This window comes from Myotis nattereri (genome assembly GCF_964212035.1).
Source record: "Myotis nattereri genome assembly, chromosome: 14".
Lineage (NCBI taxonomy): Eukaryota > Metazoa > Chordata > Mammalia > Chiroptera > Vespertilionidae > Myotis > Myotis nattereri.
The window spans coordinates 4,029,602-4,043,162 of NC_138089.1; the positions used below are offsets into that span (position 1 = coordinate 4,029,602).

General features: G+C 42.6%; 1 protein-coding gene across 1 annotated transcript in view; it reads right to left on the bottom strand.

Moving 5' to 3' along the window:
* Positions 1-13,561, bottom strand: part of PPP4R2 (protein phosphatase 4 regulatory subunit 2) — a 58,037-nt gene that overhangs the window by 5,253 nt on the left and 39,223 nt on the right. The gene's annotated exons all lie outside the window — the stretch shown is intronic.

Here is a 13,561-nt window from a genome sequence, read left to right on the forward strand (position 1 = left end):
ATTAACCAAAAATAAACAAAAAAGCACCCTGTGTTAAGAATTTTAAAATCCTTGCCCTGCCCGGTTTGGCTCAGTGGATAGAGCGTCGGCCTGTGGTCTAAAGGGTCCCAGGTTCGATCCCAGTCAAGGGCATGTATCTTGGTTGCGGGCACATCCCCAGTGGGGGGTATGCAGGAGGCAGCTGATCGATGTCTCTCTCATCGATGTTTCTAACTCTCTATCCCTCTCCCTTCCTCTCTGTAAAAAATCAATAAAAGAACATGTTTTTTTAAAAAAAATTTTTTTTAAATCCTTAACTGGCAAATACTTACAGATAATGTCTTTCCATCAAGTAAATTTCTTTCACACATCAAAAGCTAATACTTTCTCTTAAATTAAAATAAGCTTTAAAAAATGAGTATATTTAAGCTTCCCATTTAACACATTTACACTAAATGTTTGGCTAATTTTCTTTAGGAAGGTTAAGTAAAACTGCAGCCAATTATGAACTATTTATGTTTGGGTGATTATCATTACCGCATTCAGGAGGAAGATGTACATTACGTTGCATAGCAATGTCGGCAAAATTCATTTTCATTCACAGACACTTTCAGAAGCCTTTAAAGTCATTTTGTCAAACGCCCAAGAGATGGCACTAAATGTCAAACACTTTCCTTCCTCACTTGAACAGGATTATATATTATTTACTTGTAAATAACAGAATCCATTGGAAATTTTAACATTGTAATTTTGAACACTGCACTAAAAGGTGTCTTTACATACAGTTAATATTTTCAGAGAACCAAGATGGCGGCATAAGGTATAGACCTGTGCCTGCTGCCTCCCACAACAACATTGAAACTACCAACTATAAGACAAAACAGCTACCATCCAGAACTATGGGAAAGCTGGCCCAGTGGAAGTTCTACAACTGGAAGGAAAGAAAGAAGCGCACTGAGACCGAGTAGGAGGTGCAGAGGCGCCCAGAACAGAGGTACGGGGGCGCATGCCAGGCGGGCTGCAACTGGATGCGCAGTTTTCTTCAATCAGAAGGGGTTACAGACTCTCAAATCCACTGAGCTTGTTTGGGGCGGGACTCTGGGGTCCCAGACCCCTATGGGGAGAGGCGGGATGGCTTTGCAGTGGGTCAGAGAGCGAGGGAGGCTTGCTCGCTGGCACTTGCTCGCTGCGGAGGGAGTCGCAGAGAGGCGAGGAGTCGCGGAGACGCCATTGCCCTTTGCTCCACCCTGGTGACTCCCGGGGACCCGACCCTACTCAATTTACATCCCCAGCCAAGCTGTACCAGTGGCACAAAAGGAACCGCCTGCGCTTTTGCAGCTTAACCCAATAAACCGCAGATTTCAACTTCTCGCATCCATAAGGGACACACTCAAGAAACAGAATCAGGTTCAGAGGAAGCCGGAGCTGGACCCAGCTGGGCCGGTGACATGGAACCGCTGTACCAGCAAACGCACAAGCAGGTCCACCAGATCCAGTCTCACATGGGACGCCGGGAGAGGACAGACAAGCAGTCTGTGCACTTAGAAGAAAACAAAATCCAAGCAAGCATACCAGATATTCAGCCAGCAAGAACACCTGGAGATTTTGTCCAGCAAGGAGCCACCCAACAAAAGACAGAATGCCAAACTTCGTGTTGACCAGTTAAAGTATGATGCCCAGCACCTGCACACTGCTCTCAGAAACTTACAGCATCGGCGATACGCAAGGGAGCAGCAGGAGAGACAGCGAGAGGAGCTTCTGTCTCGCACCTTTACCCCCAACGTGGGATGCGGCGCCCCCTGCAAGGCTGAGACAGCCCCCGCGAGGCTGCGTGAGGCTGCGTGAGGCTGCGACGGCCCTGCGAGGCTCCAACGGCCCTTGTGAGGCTCTGATGGCCCCTGGGGAGCCGGTGGAACCGCGCGAGCCGCCCAGACGCTTCGTCGACTGCCCGCGAACCAGCTCGCAGCCCATGCACAACTATCACCGCAAGGGCGAGAGGGGCGAGAGCAGCTGTAGTGTTGCTTTCTCCTCACTTTTGATAGCGAAATCCTCATTTTAAACATAAGAGGACACAGTATTTTAAAAAGCCGTTACGTGGCTCTGTACCCTTTCTGAGTAGAGCGTGAAGAAGTCATGAGAGACCTTTCTGAGCACAGGGACACATCGCAGATGGAAATAGCTACATTTTCCATGTGTATGACCTTTGACCCAGCAACAAAAAGCTTACACCTATGGATGAGGACAGTGGGGGGGGTAAGGGCAGAGGGTGGGGTGGGAAATGGGTGGAGGGGCGCTATGGGGGGAAAAAGGAGGAACAACTGTAATAATCTGAAAAACAAAGATTTATTTAAAAAAATATATTGTCAAATAAATAGGAGGGCCTATTATACGCTAGAAAAACTTACTGGCCAAGGAGATAGACATGTAAATAGTTATAATAATAAAAGGTAATAATATTAAGTACACACAGTGCAATGAGGATAGAAAAAAATGCATGCCAGGGAAGTAAGCATGAACGTGGGAACATTTAATTTGAGGTAGGTCTTTGAAAGGAGGCATAAGAATAAACCAGATAAATCAAAATGAATGCTTGGTACAACTATAAGAAAGGTTTGGTTTCTGTTACTCTCCCATTACACATAGCACACAAAATACCTTATATTTTATCTCCTGAAAATATTAAGGCTTTCCCCAATAAAATTCACTAAATTAAGATACATGTGACCAAAAAAAGGGGAACAAAAAAGGACGCAACTCACTTTCAATGAAAAACATGAACCAGAATCCCTAAATTTGGGTAATGGGGGAAAGATGTTCATTAGAAAAGGCATACTATAAAATAACTTAGTAGAAAAATATTTTGGGTTATTTCAAAAATAATGCATTCAGTTTACTCTGTAATATATTACCTTTATTTTGCTCACACTGTAACATGGAATTTTTTATAATATTTAAGGAACTGAAAAAAACACATACGTTTAAAAAGGCCATGACTAGCCAGCATTTTTAAAATAAGAATGCCTACAAAATCTCTCACACACACACACACACTGGCTAGGTGACTGTGGGACCTTGACCAAGTTGAATTTACTTGTCTTAAATCATGATGTTCTTATATTAGGAAAACAGGGATTCTGAAAGCACACTTCTTACATGATATACATAAATCACTTAATAGTACCTGAAATATTTTATGAAGCGTTCAATAAATCTTAGTTCCTATTATCATCCTGGTTCCACCTACTATTTAACGGAGAATGCAGGAAGACACAAATGCTCCAAAAACCAACTATAGAGGCACAACACCAAAGATATATCTGTTTTAAAAAATATTCCTTTTAATTCCAAGGAAATAAGGTTACACATTTTACATTAGTTATATATCTTAGTATGACTGCAATATGTCCATTTACTGAAAAACTGTAAATGGAAGATTATAAGAGAGGGTTTCGTGTGCCAGCAAAAGTTACTGGCGTGCCATGTTTGGCACGCGTGCCAGGGGTTGCCCACTCCTGTCCTAGGGCAATGGAAACCAAGGAGAAAATAAACAAATGGGCTGACATCAAAATAAAAAGCTTCTGCACAACAAAAGAAACCATCAACAAAACAAGAAAGCCCACTGCATGGGAGAAGATATTTGCCAATGTTATCTCCAATAAGGGCTTAATTTCCAACATTTACAGGGAACTCATACAACTTAAAAGGAAGATAAACAACCCAATCAAATAATGGGCAACAGACCTAAACAGATACATTTCAAAAGAGGACATAAGGAAGGCCAAGAGACATATGAAAACATGCTCAAAGTCACTAATTATCCGATCCCTGGCTGGTTTGGCTCAGTAAAGAGAGCCTCAGCGTGTGAACTGAAGGGTCCCTGGTTCGATTCCAGTCAAAGGTACATGCCCAGGCTGTGGGTTCGATGTCCAGTGGGGGGCATGCGGGAGGCAGCTGATCAATGATTCTCTCTCCTCATTGATGTTTTTATCTCTCTCTCCCTCTCCCTTCCTCTGAAATAAAAAAATATATTTAAAAAAAAAGAGATGCAAATCAAAACAACGAAGCAGTACCATCTCACACCTGTCAGAATGGCTATCATCAACAAATCAACAAATGACAAGTGCTGGAGAGGATGTGGAGAAAAAGGAACCCTCGTGCACTGCTGGTGGGAATGCAGACTGGTGCAACCACTGTGGAGAACAGTATGGAGTTTCCTCAAAAACCTAAAAATGGAACTCCCATTTGACCCAGTGATCCTACTTCTAGGAATACATCCCAAGAAACTAGAAACACCAATCAGAAAGGATATATGCACCCCTTTGTTCATAGCAGCACAATTTACCATAGTTAAGATCTGGAAACAGCCTAAGTGCCCATCAGCAGATGAGTGGATTAAAAAACTGTGGTACATCTACACAATAGAATACTACACTGAGGTAAAAAAGAAGGAATTCTTGCCACTTGCAACAGCATTATGCTAAGCGAAATAAGCCAGTCAGAGAGAAAGATAAATATCACATGATCTCACTCATTTATGGAATATAATGAACAACATAAACTGCTGAACAAAAACAGATCCAGAGACAGAGAAGCATTGATCAAATGCTCAAACCTCAGAGGGAAGGTAGGGGAGGGTGGGGGTAAAGGGGAGAGATCAACCAAAATACTTGTATGCATGCATACAAGCATAACCAATGGACACAGACACCAGGAGTGTGAGGGCATGGGGGGGGGGGGAGGGGTGGAGAAGAATAGGGGGTGGGATAAGGACACATAAGTAATACCTTAATCATCAATAAAGAAAAAAAGTGAAAAAAATGGCAGCAAATACATATCAACAATTGAATATAAAAATAAAAATGAACAAGAAATCTAATGAACAAAATAAACTGAATAAAATAGAATCAGAGATATGGATGCATGGAACAGACCGACAAATCTCAGAGGGAAGGGGGAAGGCAGGAACAGGAAGAAATTAACCATAGATCTTACCTATGGACATAGATAGTAGGGTGGTGAAGGCCTGGGGCAGGACAGGAACAGGTAAAGAGGGGCAATGGGGGACATCTCTAATATTCTCCACAATGAAGATTAAACACAAAATGAAATCAATAAAAATATTAAAAAAATAAATATGAATTTGACTTGAAGTTACAAGATAAACAAATTCAGATAATTAACTACCTCATCTCTATGTGTATAAGCAACTTTCTTCACAAAAAAGATAAATACAGCCCAGCCGGTGTGACTCAGTGGTTAAGCTTGACCCAGGAACCAAGAGGTCACGGTGTGATTCCGTTAGGACACATGTCTGGGTTTCAGGCTTGATCCCAATAAGAGGGTATGCAGGAAGCAGCTGATAGATTATGTTTCTCTCTCATAGATATTTTTATATCTCTATCCCTCTCCAGTCCTCTCTCTCTCTCCAATCAATAAAAACATAATAAAAAAAAGATAAACACAAAATATAACAAAGAGGCCAGTAGAGTAAGAGACTAAAGAGATAATCATTAAACCAGACATCTTATTTAAGAAAAAAGCTACAATAGCCAATTCACTTTTGTTTTGTGCTTTAGTTAACACTATTTAAGTGTGCTTTAGTTAACACTATTTAAATATCACAATTTTTAAATGCTGAATGGGTTCAGTTTTGTTGCCTCTGAAGTCCCACAAAAGACAGAAATGCCACTCGTTTTCTGCAGTATTATCTTTACTTAAAGTGCAAGCATATCACACTCGTGGTGCGCCAACCGCGAGTTTGACATGCTTGACATCAATAGGTTCTTTCTATATTCAGACTTTAACATGTGGATAAAATATGCACATACATCAATATTCATATACATATTCTAGAGGCCTGGTGCATGAATTCGTGCACAGGTGGGGTCTGGCCGGCCCCACCCCCTGGTTGAACTTCAGTCAAACTCCCGGTGGAGGGGACAATTTGCATATTACCCTTTTATTATACAGGAGGATTTTGCATCTTAAACCAAACTGCAGAAATTCAGATTTTAATCAAGTGAATCATCTTTTACAGAGCCTACTGTAGTAGGAATTTTATTTGCATCAAATAAAGTCGTCAAGAAAAAATTCATGATCTTGGGAAACAGCTGCTTGAGACTAGGATCCTGGCCTCAGCACCACCCAGTCTGATCTCAGACACATACCAGGACCCTGCAGCCACTGGGGACAGAGACCTGTGACCACAGCTACAGACCTGCGGACACCAAAAGTTCAGAAATCCCCGCGGCAGATCCGTGAGTAACAGAGCCCATCCCCCCTTCCCGCAGGCTTGCGGGCAGCGCCAGAGTAACTAACTGATAGACCCACCCCTGGCCGGGGCCTCAGTGCTCCAGGAACTTTAGCCTGGAAGTGTGCGAGCACCTTGGAACTGATCCTACGCACACTGCCAGCTTCTGAGCCCTGGGCTGGAAGCAAACGCGCGAACCCCAGGAACTGAGCCTAGGCACACTGCCAGCTTCTGAGCCCTGGGCTGGAAGCAAACGCGCGAACCCCAGGAACTAATCCTACGCACACTGCCAGCTTCTGAGCCCGGGGCTGGGAGCAAACGCGCGAACCCCAGGAACTGAGCCTAGGCACACTGCTGGCTTCTGAGCCCGGGGCTGGGAGCAATCGTACGAACACCGGGAATTTGTCCCACGTATCACAGGCCCAGGGACCCCGATTCTCTGGGCAGAAGGCAGCACCAAGCACCAGTGACTTGACTATTTTCTTTTCACCTGCGCCTGAGATCCTGATTTCCTGTGCATTCATACTAAGAGCCAGTGACTCCAATTCCTGGTGCAAGGGCACACAGGTACCCTGATTCTCAAGGCAAGGTCCCGCGAAGCAACAGAGACTCTGATACTGGATTCTGGGGAACTCTGACTCCTGGCGCACGCTAGGGGGCTCTGGTTTTCAACACGTTTCAGGGGGGTTTCTGTTTCAGCACGGTGCAGGCAGGGTCCCTGATTCTAAGGGCGCGTACGAGGCCACATTGAGCGCTGACAACACTGACTCTGAGCGAGCCTGGTTCCCACCAACCCACAACAACCACACATCTTAGTGTCAGAGCTCTTCAGTGACACTAGGGTGGTGGGAGGCTCCCACTGCACACGGCCCAGGCCCACACAACTCGACGTTTGAACCATCGGGAGATAATCAGAATGAAGAGAGGAAACAACACCCAGAGGAAAGACAATGAGGAGTCACCAAGAAAGGACATTAATGAAGTTGAAGCAGCAACATGACAGAAAAAGAATTCAGAATAATGGTTGTACAATTCATTCACCGGATGGATGAGAAAATCAACAACCTATGCAAGAATCAGGAAGAAATGAAAAGTGATATAGCTACAATCAAAAACACCATGGAAAGTTTCAACAGCAGACTAGAAGAAGCAGAGGACCAAATTAGTGAGTTAGAAGATAAGGCAGAGAAACAAGCTCAATCTGAACAGCAACTGGAGAAAAAAATTAAAAAGCAGGAGGAGAGCCTAAGGGAGCTTCGGGACAACATGAAACGCAGTAACATACGCATAATAGGGCTGCAAGAAGGACAAGAAGAGCAGCAAGAATTAAAAAATATATTTGAAGATAAAATGTCAGAAAACTTCCCAGATATGGGGAAGAAAAAAGTTACACAAGTACAGAGAGTCCCAGGCAAGATGAACCCCAAAAGACCCACACCAAGACACGTCATAATAACGATGGCAAATGTACAAGACAAAGACAGAATCTTAAAGGCTGTAAGAGAGAAACAGAGAGTTATCTACAAAGGATCCCCCATCAGATTATCAAATGATTTCTCAACAGAAACACTTCAGGCCAGAAAAGAATGGACAGAAATTTACAAAGTGATGCAAAGCAAAGGACTGAACCCAAGAGTACTCTATCCAGCAAGGCTATCATTCAAAATTGAAGGGGAAATAAGAAGCTTCACAGACAAAAAAAGGCTAAGGGAGTTAGTTTATCACCACCACGCCAGCAATGCAAGAAATGCTAAAGGGACTGGTGTAAAAAGAAGAACTAAAAAGCCCAGAAAGAAAACAGCCACAAAAAAAAAAAAAAAAAAAAATAGAAATGGCTACAAACAAGTACCTTTCAATAATAACTTTAAACGTAAACGGACTAAATGGTCCAATCAAAAGACATCGAGTGGCTGAATGGATAAAAAAACATGACCCATATATTTGCTGTCTACAAGAGACCCACCTCATTAGAAGGGACTCACACAGCCTAAAAGTGAAGGGATGGAAAAATATCTTTCAGGCAAATGAAAATGAAAAAAAAAGCTGGGGTAGCAATACTTATATCAGACAAAATAGACCTCAAAGTGAAGGCCATAAAAAGAGATAAGAAAGGCCACTTCATAATACTAAAGGGATCAATACAGCAAGAGGATATAACCCTGATAAACATATATGCACCCAATGCAGGAGCACCCACATACATAAGAAAACTCCTGGAAGATATAAGGGGAGAGATCGACAACAATACAATCGTAGTAGGGGACTTTAATACACCACTGACATCACTGGATAAACCCGCTAGACAAAAACTCAGCAAAGAAACAGCAATCCTAAATGACTCAGTAGATAAGATGGACTTAATTGACATCTTCAGAACACTTCACCCCAAAGCCACAAAATATACATTCTTCTCAAGTGCTCATGGGACATCTTCAAAAATAGACCACATATTGGGTCACAAACAAAGTCTCCCCAAATTCAAGAAGATTGAAATCATACCAAGCATCTTCTCAGACCACAAGGCCATAATATTACAAATAAACTACAACAAAAACAATTCAAAATACTCAAACTCTTGGAAGCTGAATAGCACGTTATTAAATATTGATTGGGTTACCAATGAGATCAAAGAAGAAATTAAAAACATCCTGGAAACTAATGACAATGAAAACACAACAATCCAAAACACTTGGGACGCAATGAAAGCAGTCCTGAGAGGGAAGTTTATAGCTCTACAGGCCTATCTCAACAAACAAGAAAAAATGGTAGTAAATCATCTAAATCTACAGCTCAAAGAATTGGAAAGAGAGCAACAAGAAAAGCCCAGAGTGAGCAGAAGGAAGGAGATAATAAAGATTAGAGCAAAAATAAATGACATAGAGACCAAAAAAACAATACAGAAAATCAATGAAACAAAGAGCTGGTTCTTTGAAAGGATAAACAAGATTGACAAACCTCTAGCCAGTCTCACCAAGAAGCAAAGAGAAAGGACCCAAATCAACAAAATCAGAAATGACAGAGGCGAAATAACAACAAATCCCACAGAAATACAAATGATTGTTAAAAAATACTATGGACAACTCGACTCCAACAAACTAGACAACCTGGGGGAAATGGACATATTCCCAGAAAAATATAACATTCCAAAACTTGATCAGGAAGAATCTAAAAATCTCAATAGGCCAATAACTATAGAAGAAATTGAAGCAGCCATCAAAAAGCTTCCAGCAAACAAAAGCCCAGGACCAGATGGCTTCACAGGGGAGTTTTACCAAACACTCAAGGAAGAACTAAAACCTATCCTCCTCAGACTACTACAAAAAATCCAAGAGGAAGGAACACTTCCAAGCTCATTCTATGAAGCCAGCATCACCCTAATACCAAAACCAGATAAAGACAACACAATGAAAGAGAATTACAGGCCAATATCCCTCATGAACATAGATGCCAAAATCCTCAACAAAATCTTAGCAAATCGGATCCAGCAGTACATCAGAAAGATCATACACCACGACCAAGTAGGATTTATCCCAGGGATGCAAGGATGGTACAATATCCACAAATCAATAAACGTGATACATCACATAAACAAATTGAAAGAAAAAAACCACATAGTCATATCAATTGATGCAGAAAAAGCGTTTGACAAAATCCAACACCCATTTTTGATAAAAACTCTCAGCAAGGTGGGAATTGAAGGATCATACCTCAACATAATAAAAGCCATATATGACAAACCCACAGCCAACATCATACTCAATGGACAAAAACTAACACCATTTCCCCTAAGAACAGGAACAAGACAGGGATGCCCACACTCACCACTCCTATTCAACATAGTACTGGAAGTATTAGCCATTGCAATTAGACAAGAAGAAATAAAAGGCATCCAAAGTGGAAAAGAAGTAAAACTGTCCTTATTTGCAGACGACATGATATTATACTTAAAAAACCCTAAAGACTCCATCAATAAACTATTAGACTTAATAAAAGAATTCGGCAATGTAGCAGGATACAAAACTAACGCCAAGAAATCTATGGCATTTCTATACACCAATAGTGAATGTGCAGAAAGAGAGACTAAAAAAGCAATCCCATTTACCATCGCACCAAAAAAATTAAGCTACCTAGGAATAAACTTAACTAAAGAGGTAAAAGACCTCTACTCAGAAAACTACAGGACATTGATAAAAGAGATAGAGGAAGACATAAAGAGATGGAAGAACATACCATGTTCTTGGATTGGTAGAATCAACATCATTAAAATGTCCATACTGCCCAAAGCAATCTATAAATTCAACGCACTTCCCATTAAATTACCAATGCCATATTTCACAGACCTAGAACGTACTCTCCAAAAATTCATCTGGAATAAAAAACGACCCCGAATAGCTGCTGTGATCCTGAGAAAGAACAAAGTAGGTGGGATCTCAATACCAGATATCAAGCTGTATTACAAAGCCACTGTTCTCAAAACTGCCTGGTACTGGCACAAGAACAGACATATAGATCAATGGAATAGAATAGAGAGCCCAGAAATCGGCCCAAACCAATACGCTCAATTAATATTTGACAAAGGAGGCAAGAACATACAATGGAGTCAAGATAGTCTCTTCAATAAATGGTGTTGGGAAAATTGGACAGATACATGCAAGAAAATGAAACTAGACCACCAACTTACACCATACACAAAAATAAACTCAAAATGGATAAAGGACTTAAATATGACGGGGAACCATACAAATACTAGAAGAAGCCAAAGGCAACAAAATCTCAGACATATGCCGAAGCAATTTCTTCACCGATACAACTCCAAGGGCATTGAAAACTAAAGAGAAAATAAACAAATGGGACTACATCAAAATAAAAAGCTTCTGCACAGCAAAAGAAACCATCAACAAAACAATGAGAAAACCCACTGCGTGGGAAAACATACTTGCCCATGTCATATCTGATAAGGGCCTAATCTCCAAAATTTATAGGGAACTCATACAACTTAACAAAAGGAAGATAAACAATCCAATCAAAAAATGGGCAAAGGATCTAAATAGACACCTTTCAAAAGAGGACATTCAGAAAGCCGAAAAATATGAAAACATGCTCAAAGTCACTAATCATCCGAGAGATGCAAATCAAAATAACAATGAGCTACCATCTCACACCTGTCAGACTGGCTATCATCAACAAATCAACAAACGACCTGTGCTGGAGAGGATGTGGAGAAAAAGGAACTCTCCTTCACTGCTGGTGGGAATGCAGACTGGTGCAGCCACTATGGAAGACAGTATGGAGTTTCCTCAAAAAACTAAAAATGGAACTCCCATTTGACCCTGTGATCCCACTTCTAGGAATATATCCCAGGAAACCAGAAACACCAATCAGAAAGGATATATGCACCCCTATGTTCATAGCAGCACAATTCACCATAGCTAAGATCTTGAAACAGCCTAAGTGCCCATCAGTAGATGAATGGATTAGAAAACTGTGGTACATCTACACGATGGAATACGATGCTGCTATAAAAAAGAAGGAATTCTTACCATTTGCAACGGCATGGATGGAACTGGAGAGCATTATGCTAAGTGAAATAAGCCAATCAATGAAGGAAAAATACCACATGCTGTCACTCATTTCTGGATAATAAAGACATTATAAATTTATGAACAAAAATAGATACAGAGGCAGAGCTGCCTCAAACAGACTGTCAAACTACAGCAGGAAGGCTGGGGAGGGTGGTAGGGCAGGAGGGGGGTGGGTAAGAGATCAACCAAAGGACTTGTATGCATACATATAAGCATAACCAATGGACATAAGACACTGGGGGGTAGGGGAGGCCAGGGGATTGTCAAGGGCGGGGGGGAGGGGGTGGGGGGGGGGAAGGAGACATATGTAATACTCTTTGTAATACTTTAAGCAATAAAAAAATAAAGAAAGAAAGAAAAAAAAAAGAAAAAATTCATTAGATTTCTGCTAGTTCTTACCTTTCAATTTAAAAAAAATTTATTAGAGAGATCATCACCTCAGACCATATTACCACGAGACAACATTAGTTTTTTTTCGGGGGGTGGGGGGTGGGGGGGTAGAGTAAGGAGGGAAGGTTACTAAATTATTCTGATTAGCAATTAGTTATGCTAATAGAATGCAAGGGAGTGAAGAAAAAGTAAATAAACACATTTTAACTACTAGAGTAAATATGTTCAACCAGCAATGACACAAATACATTTAAAAGTGCAAAAACTCTATTTTCCAAACTGACCAAGCAGCAGAAAATCCAGTAAGCACTAATAGGTTAGGGAAGTAAGAGAACAAAGTAACAAAGAAGGCTAGAATAATCTTAAACTGTAAAGCAAACAAAAATAAAATATGAAGTATGTGTTTTCTATCTACAAACCAGACCTAAGAGTATAAAAATCTCACATATGACGTTTAAAAGATGTGTAAGGAGATTCTGAAGTGCAGAAACTTACTAGAGACCAGGTGCACGAATTCATGCACAGGTGGGGTCCAGCTAGTCCACCCCAATGGGGGCTGCAGGGGATTGGCAGCTGGCCCCGCCCCTGATCGGGTTTGGGGGGCTGATCAGGCTGGTTGGCTACTGCAGTGCACATCATAGCCACCGGTCGTTCTGCCATTCTGGTGAATGGGCTTTTATATATATACTAGGGGGCCAGTGCACGAAATTCGTGCACTGGGTGTGTGTGGGGGGGGGGGGAGGGGGGAGTGTCCCTCACCCCAGCCTGCCCCCTCTCGCATACCGGGAGCCCTCAGGCGTTGACCCCCATCACCCTCCAATCGCAGGATCGGCCCCTTGCCCAGGCCTGATGCCTCGGCCAGAGGAGTTGACCCTCATCACCCTCTGATCACCAATCACTGGATCGGCCCCTTGACCAGGCCTGAGGCCTCCGGCAGAGGTGTCAGGCCTGGGCAGGGGACCCCCAGCTCCCCGCGGTTGCAGGCTCTGCCCCTGCCCAGGCCTAACGCCTCTGGCCTAGGCATCCGGCACGGGCAGCGGGGACCCGCAGCTGCAGCGGCCCCGCGATCGTGGGCTTCGCTTTAGGCCCAGGCAAGGGACCCCTAGCTCCTGGGACTGCCAGCTTCGACCGTGCCCAGCTCCCATCGCTGGCTCCACTCCTACTTCCTGCTATCACTGGCCAGGGCGGCAAAGGCGCCTGATTCTCCGATCATGGCTGGCTGACCCCAGCTCTTAGCTCCCCCCTGGGTTTCCGATCACTGTCAGTGGCAGGGGGCTTCTTCCTGCTTTCCCTTTCACCTCCCTGCATTGTGCCTACATATGCAAATTAACCGCCATCTAGTTGGCAGTTAACTGCCAAT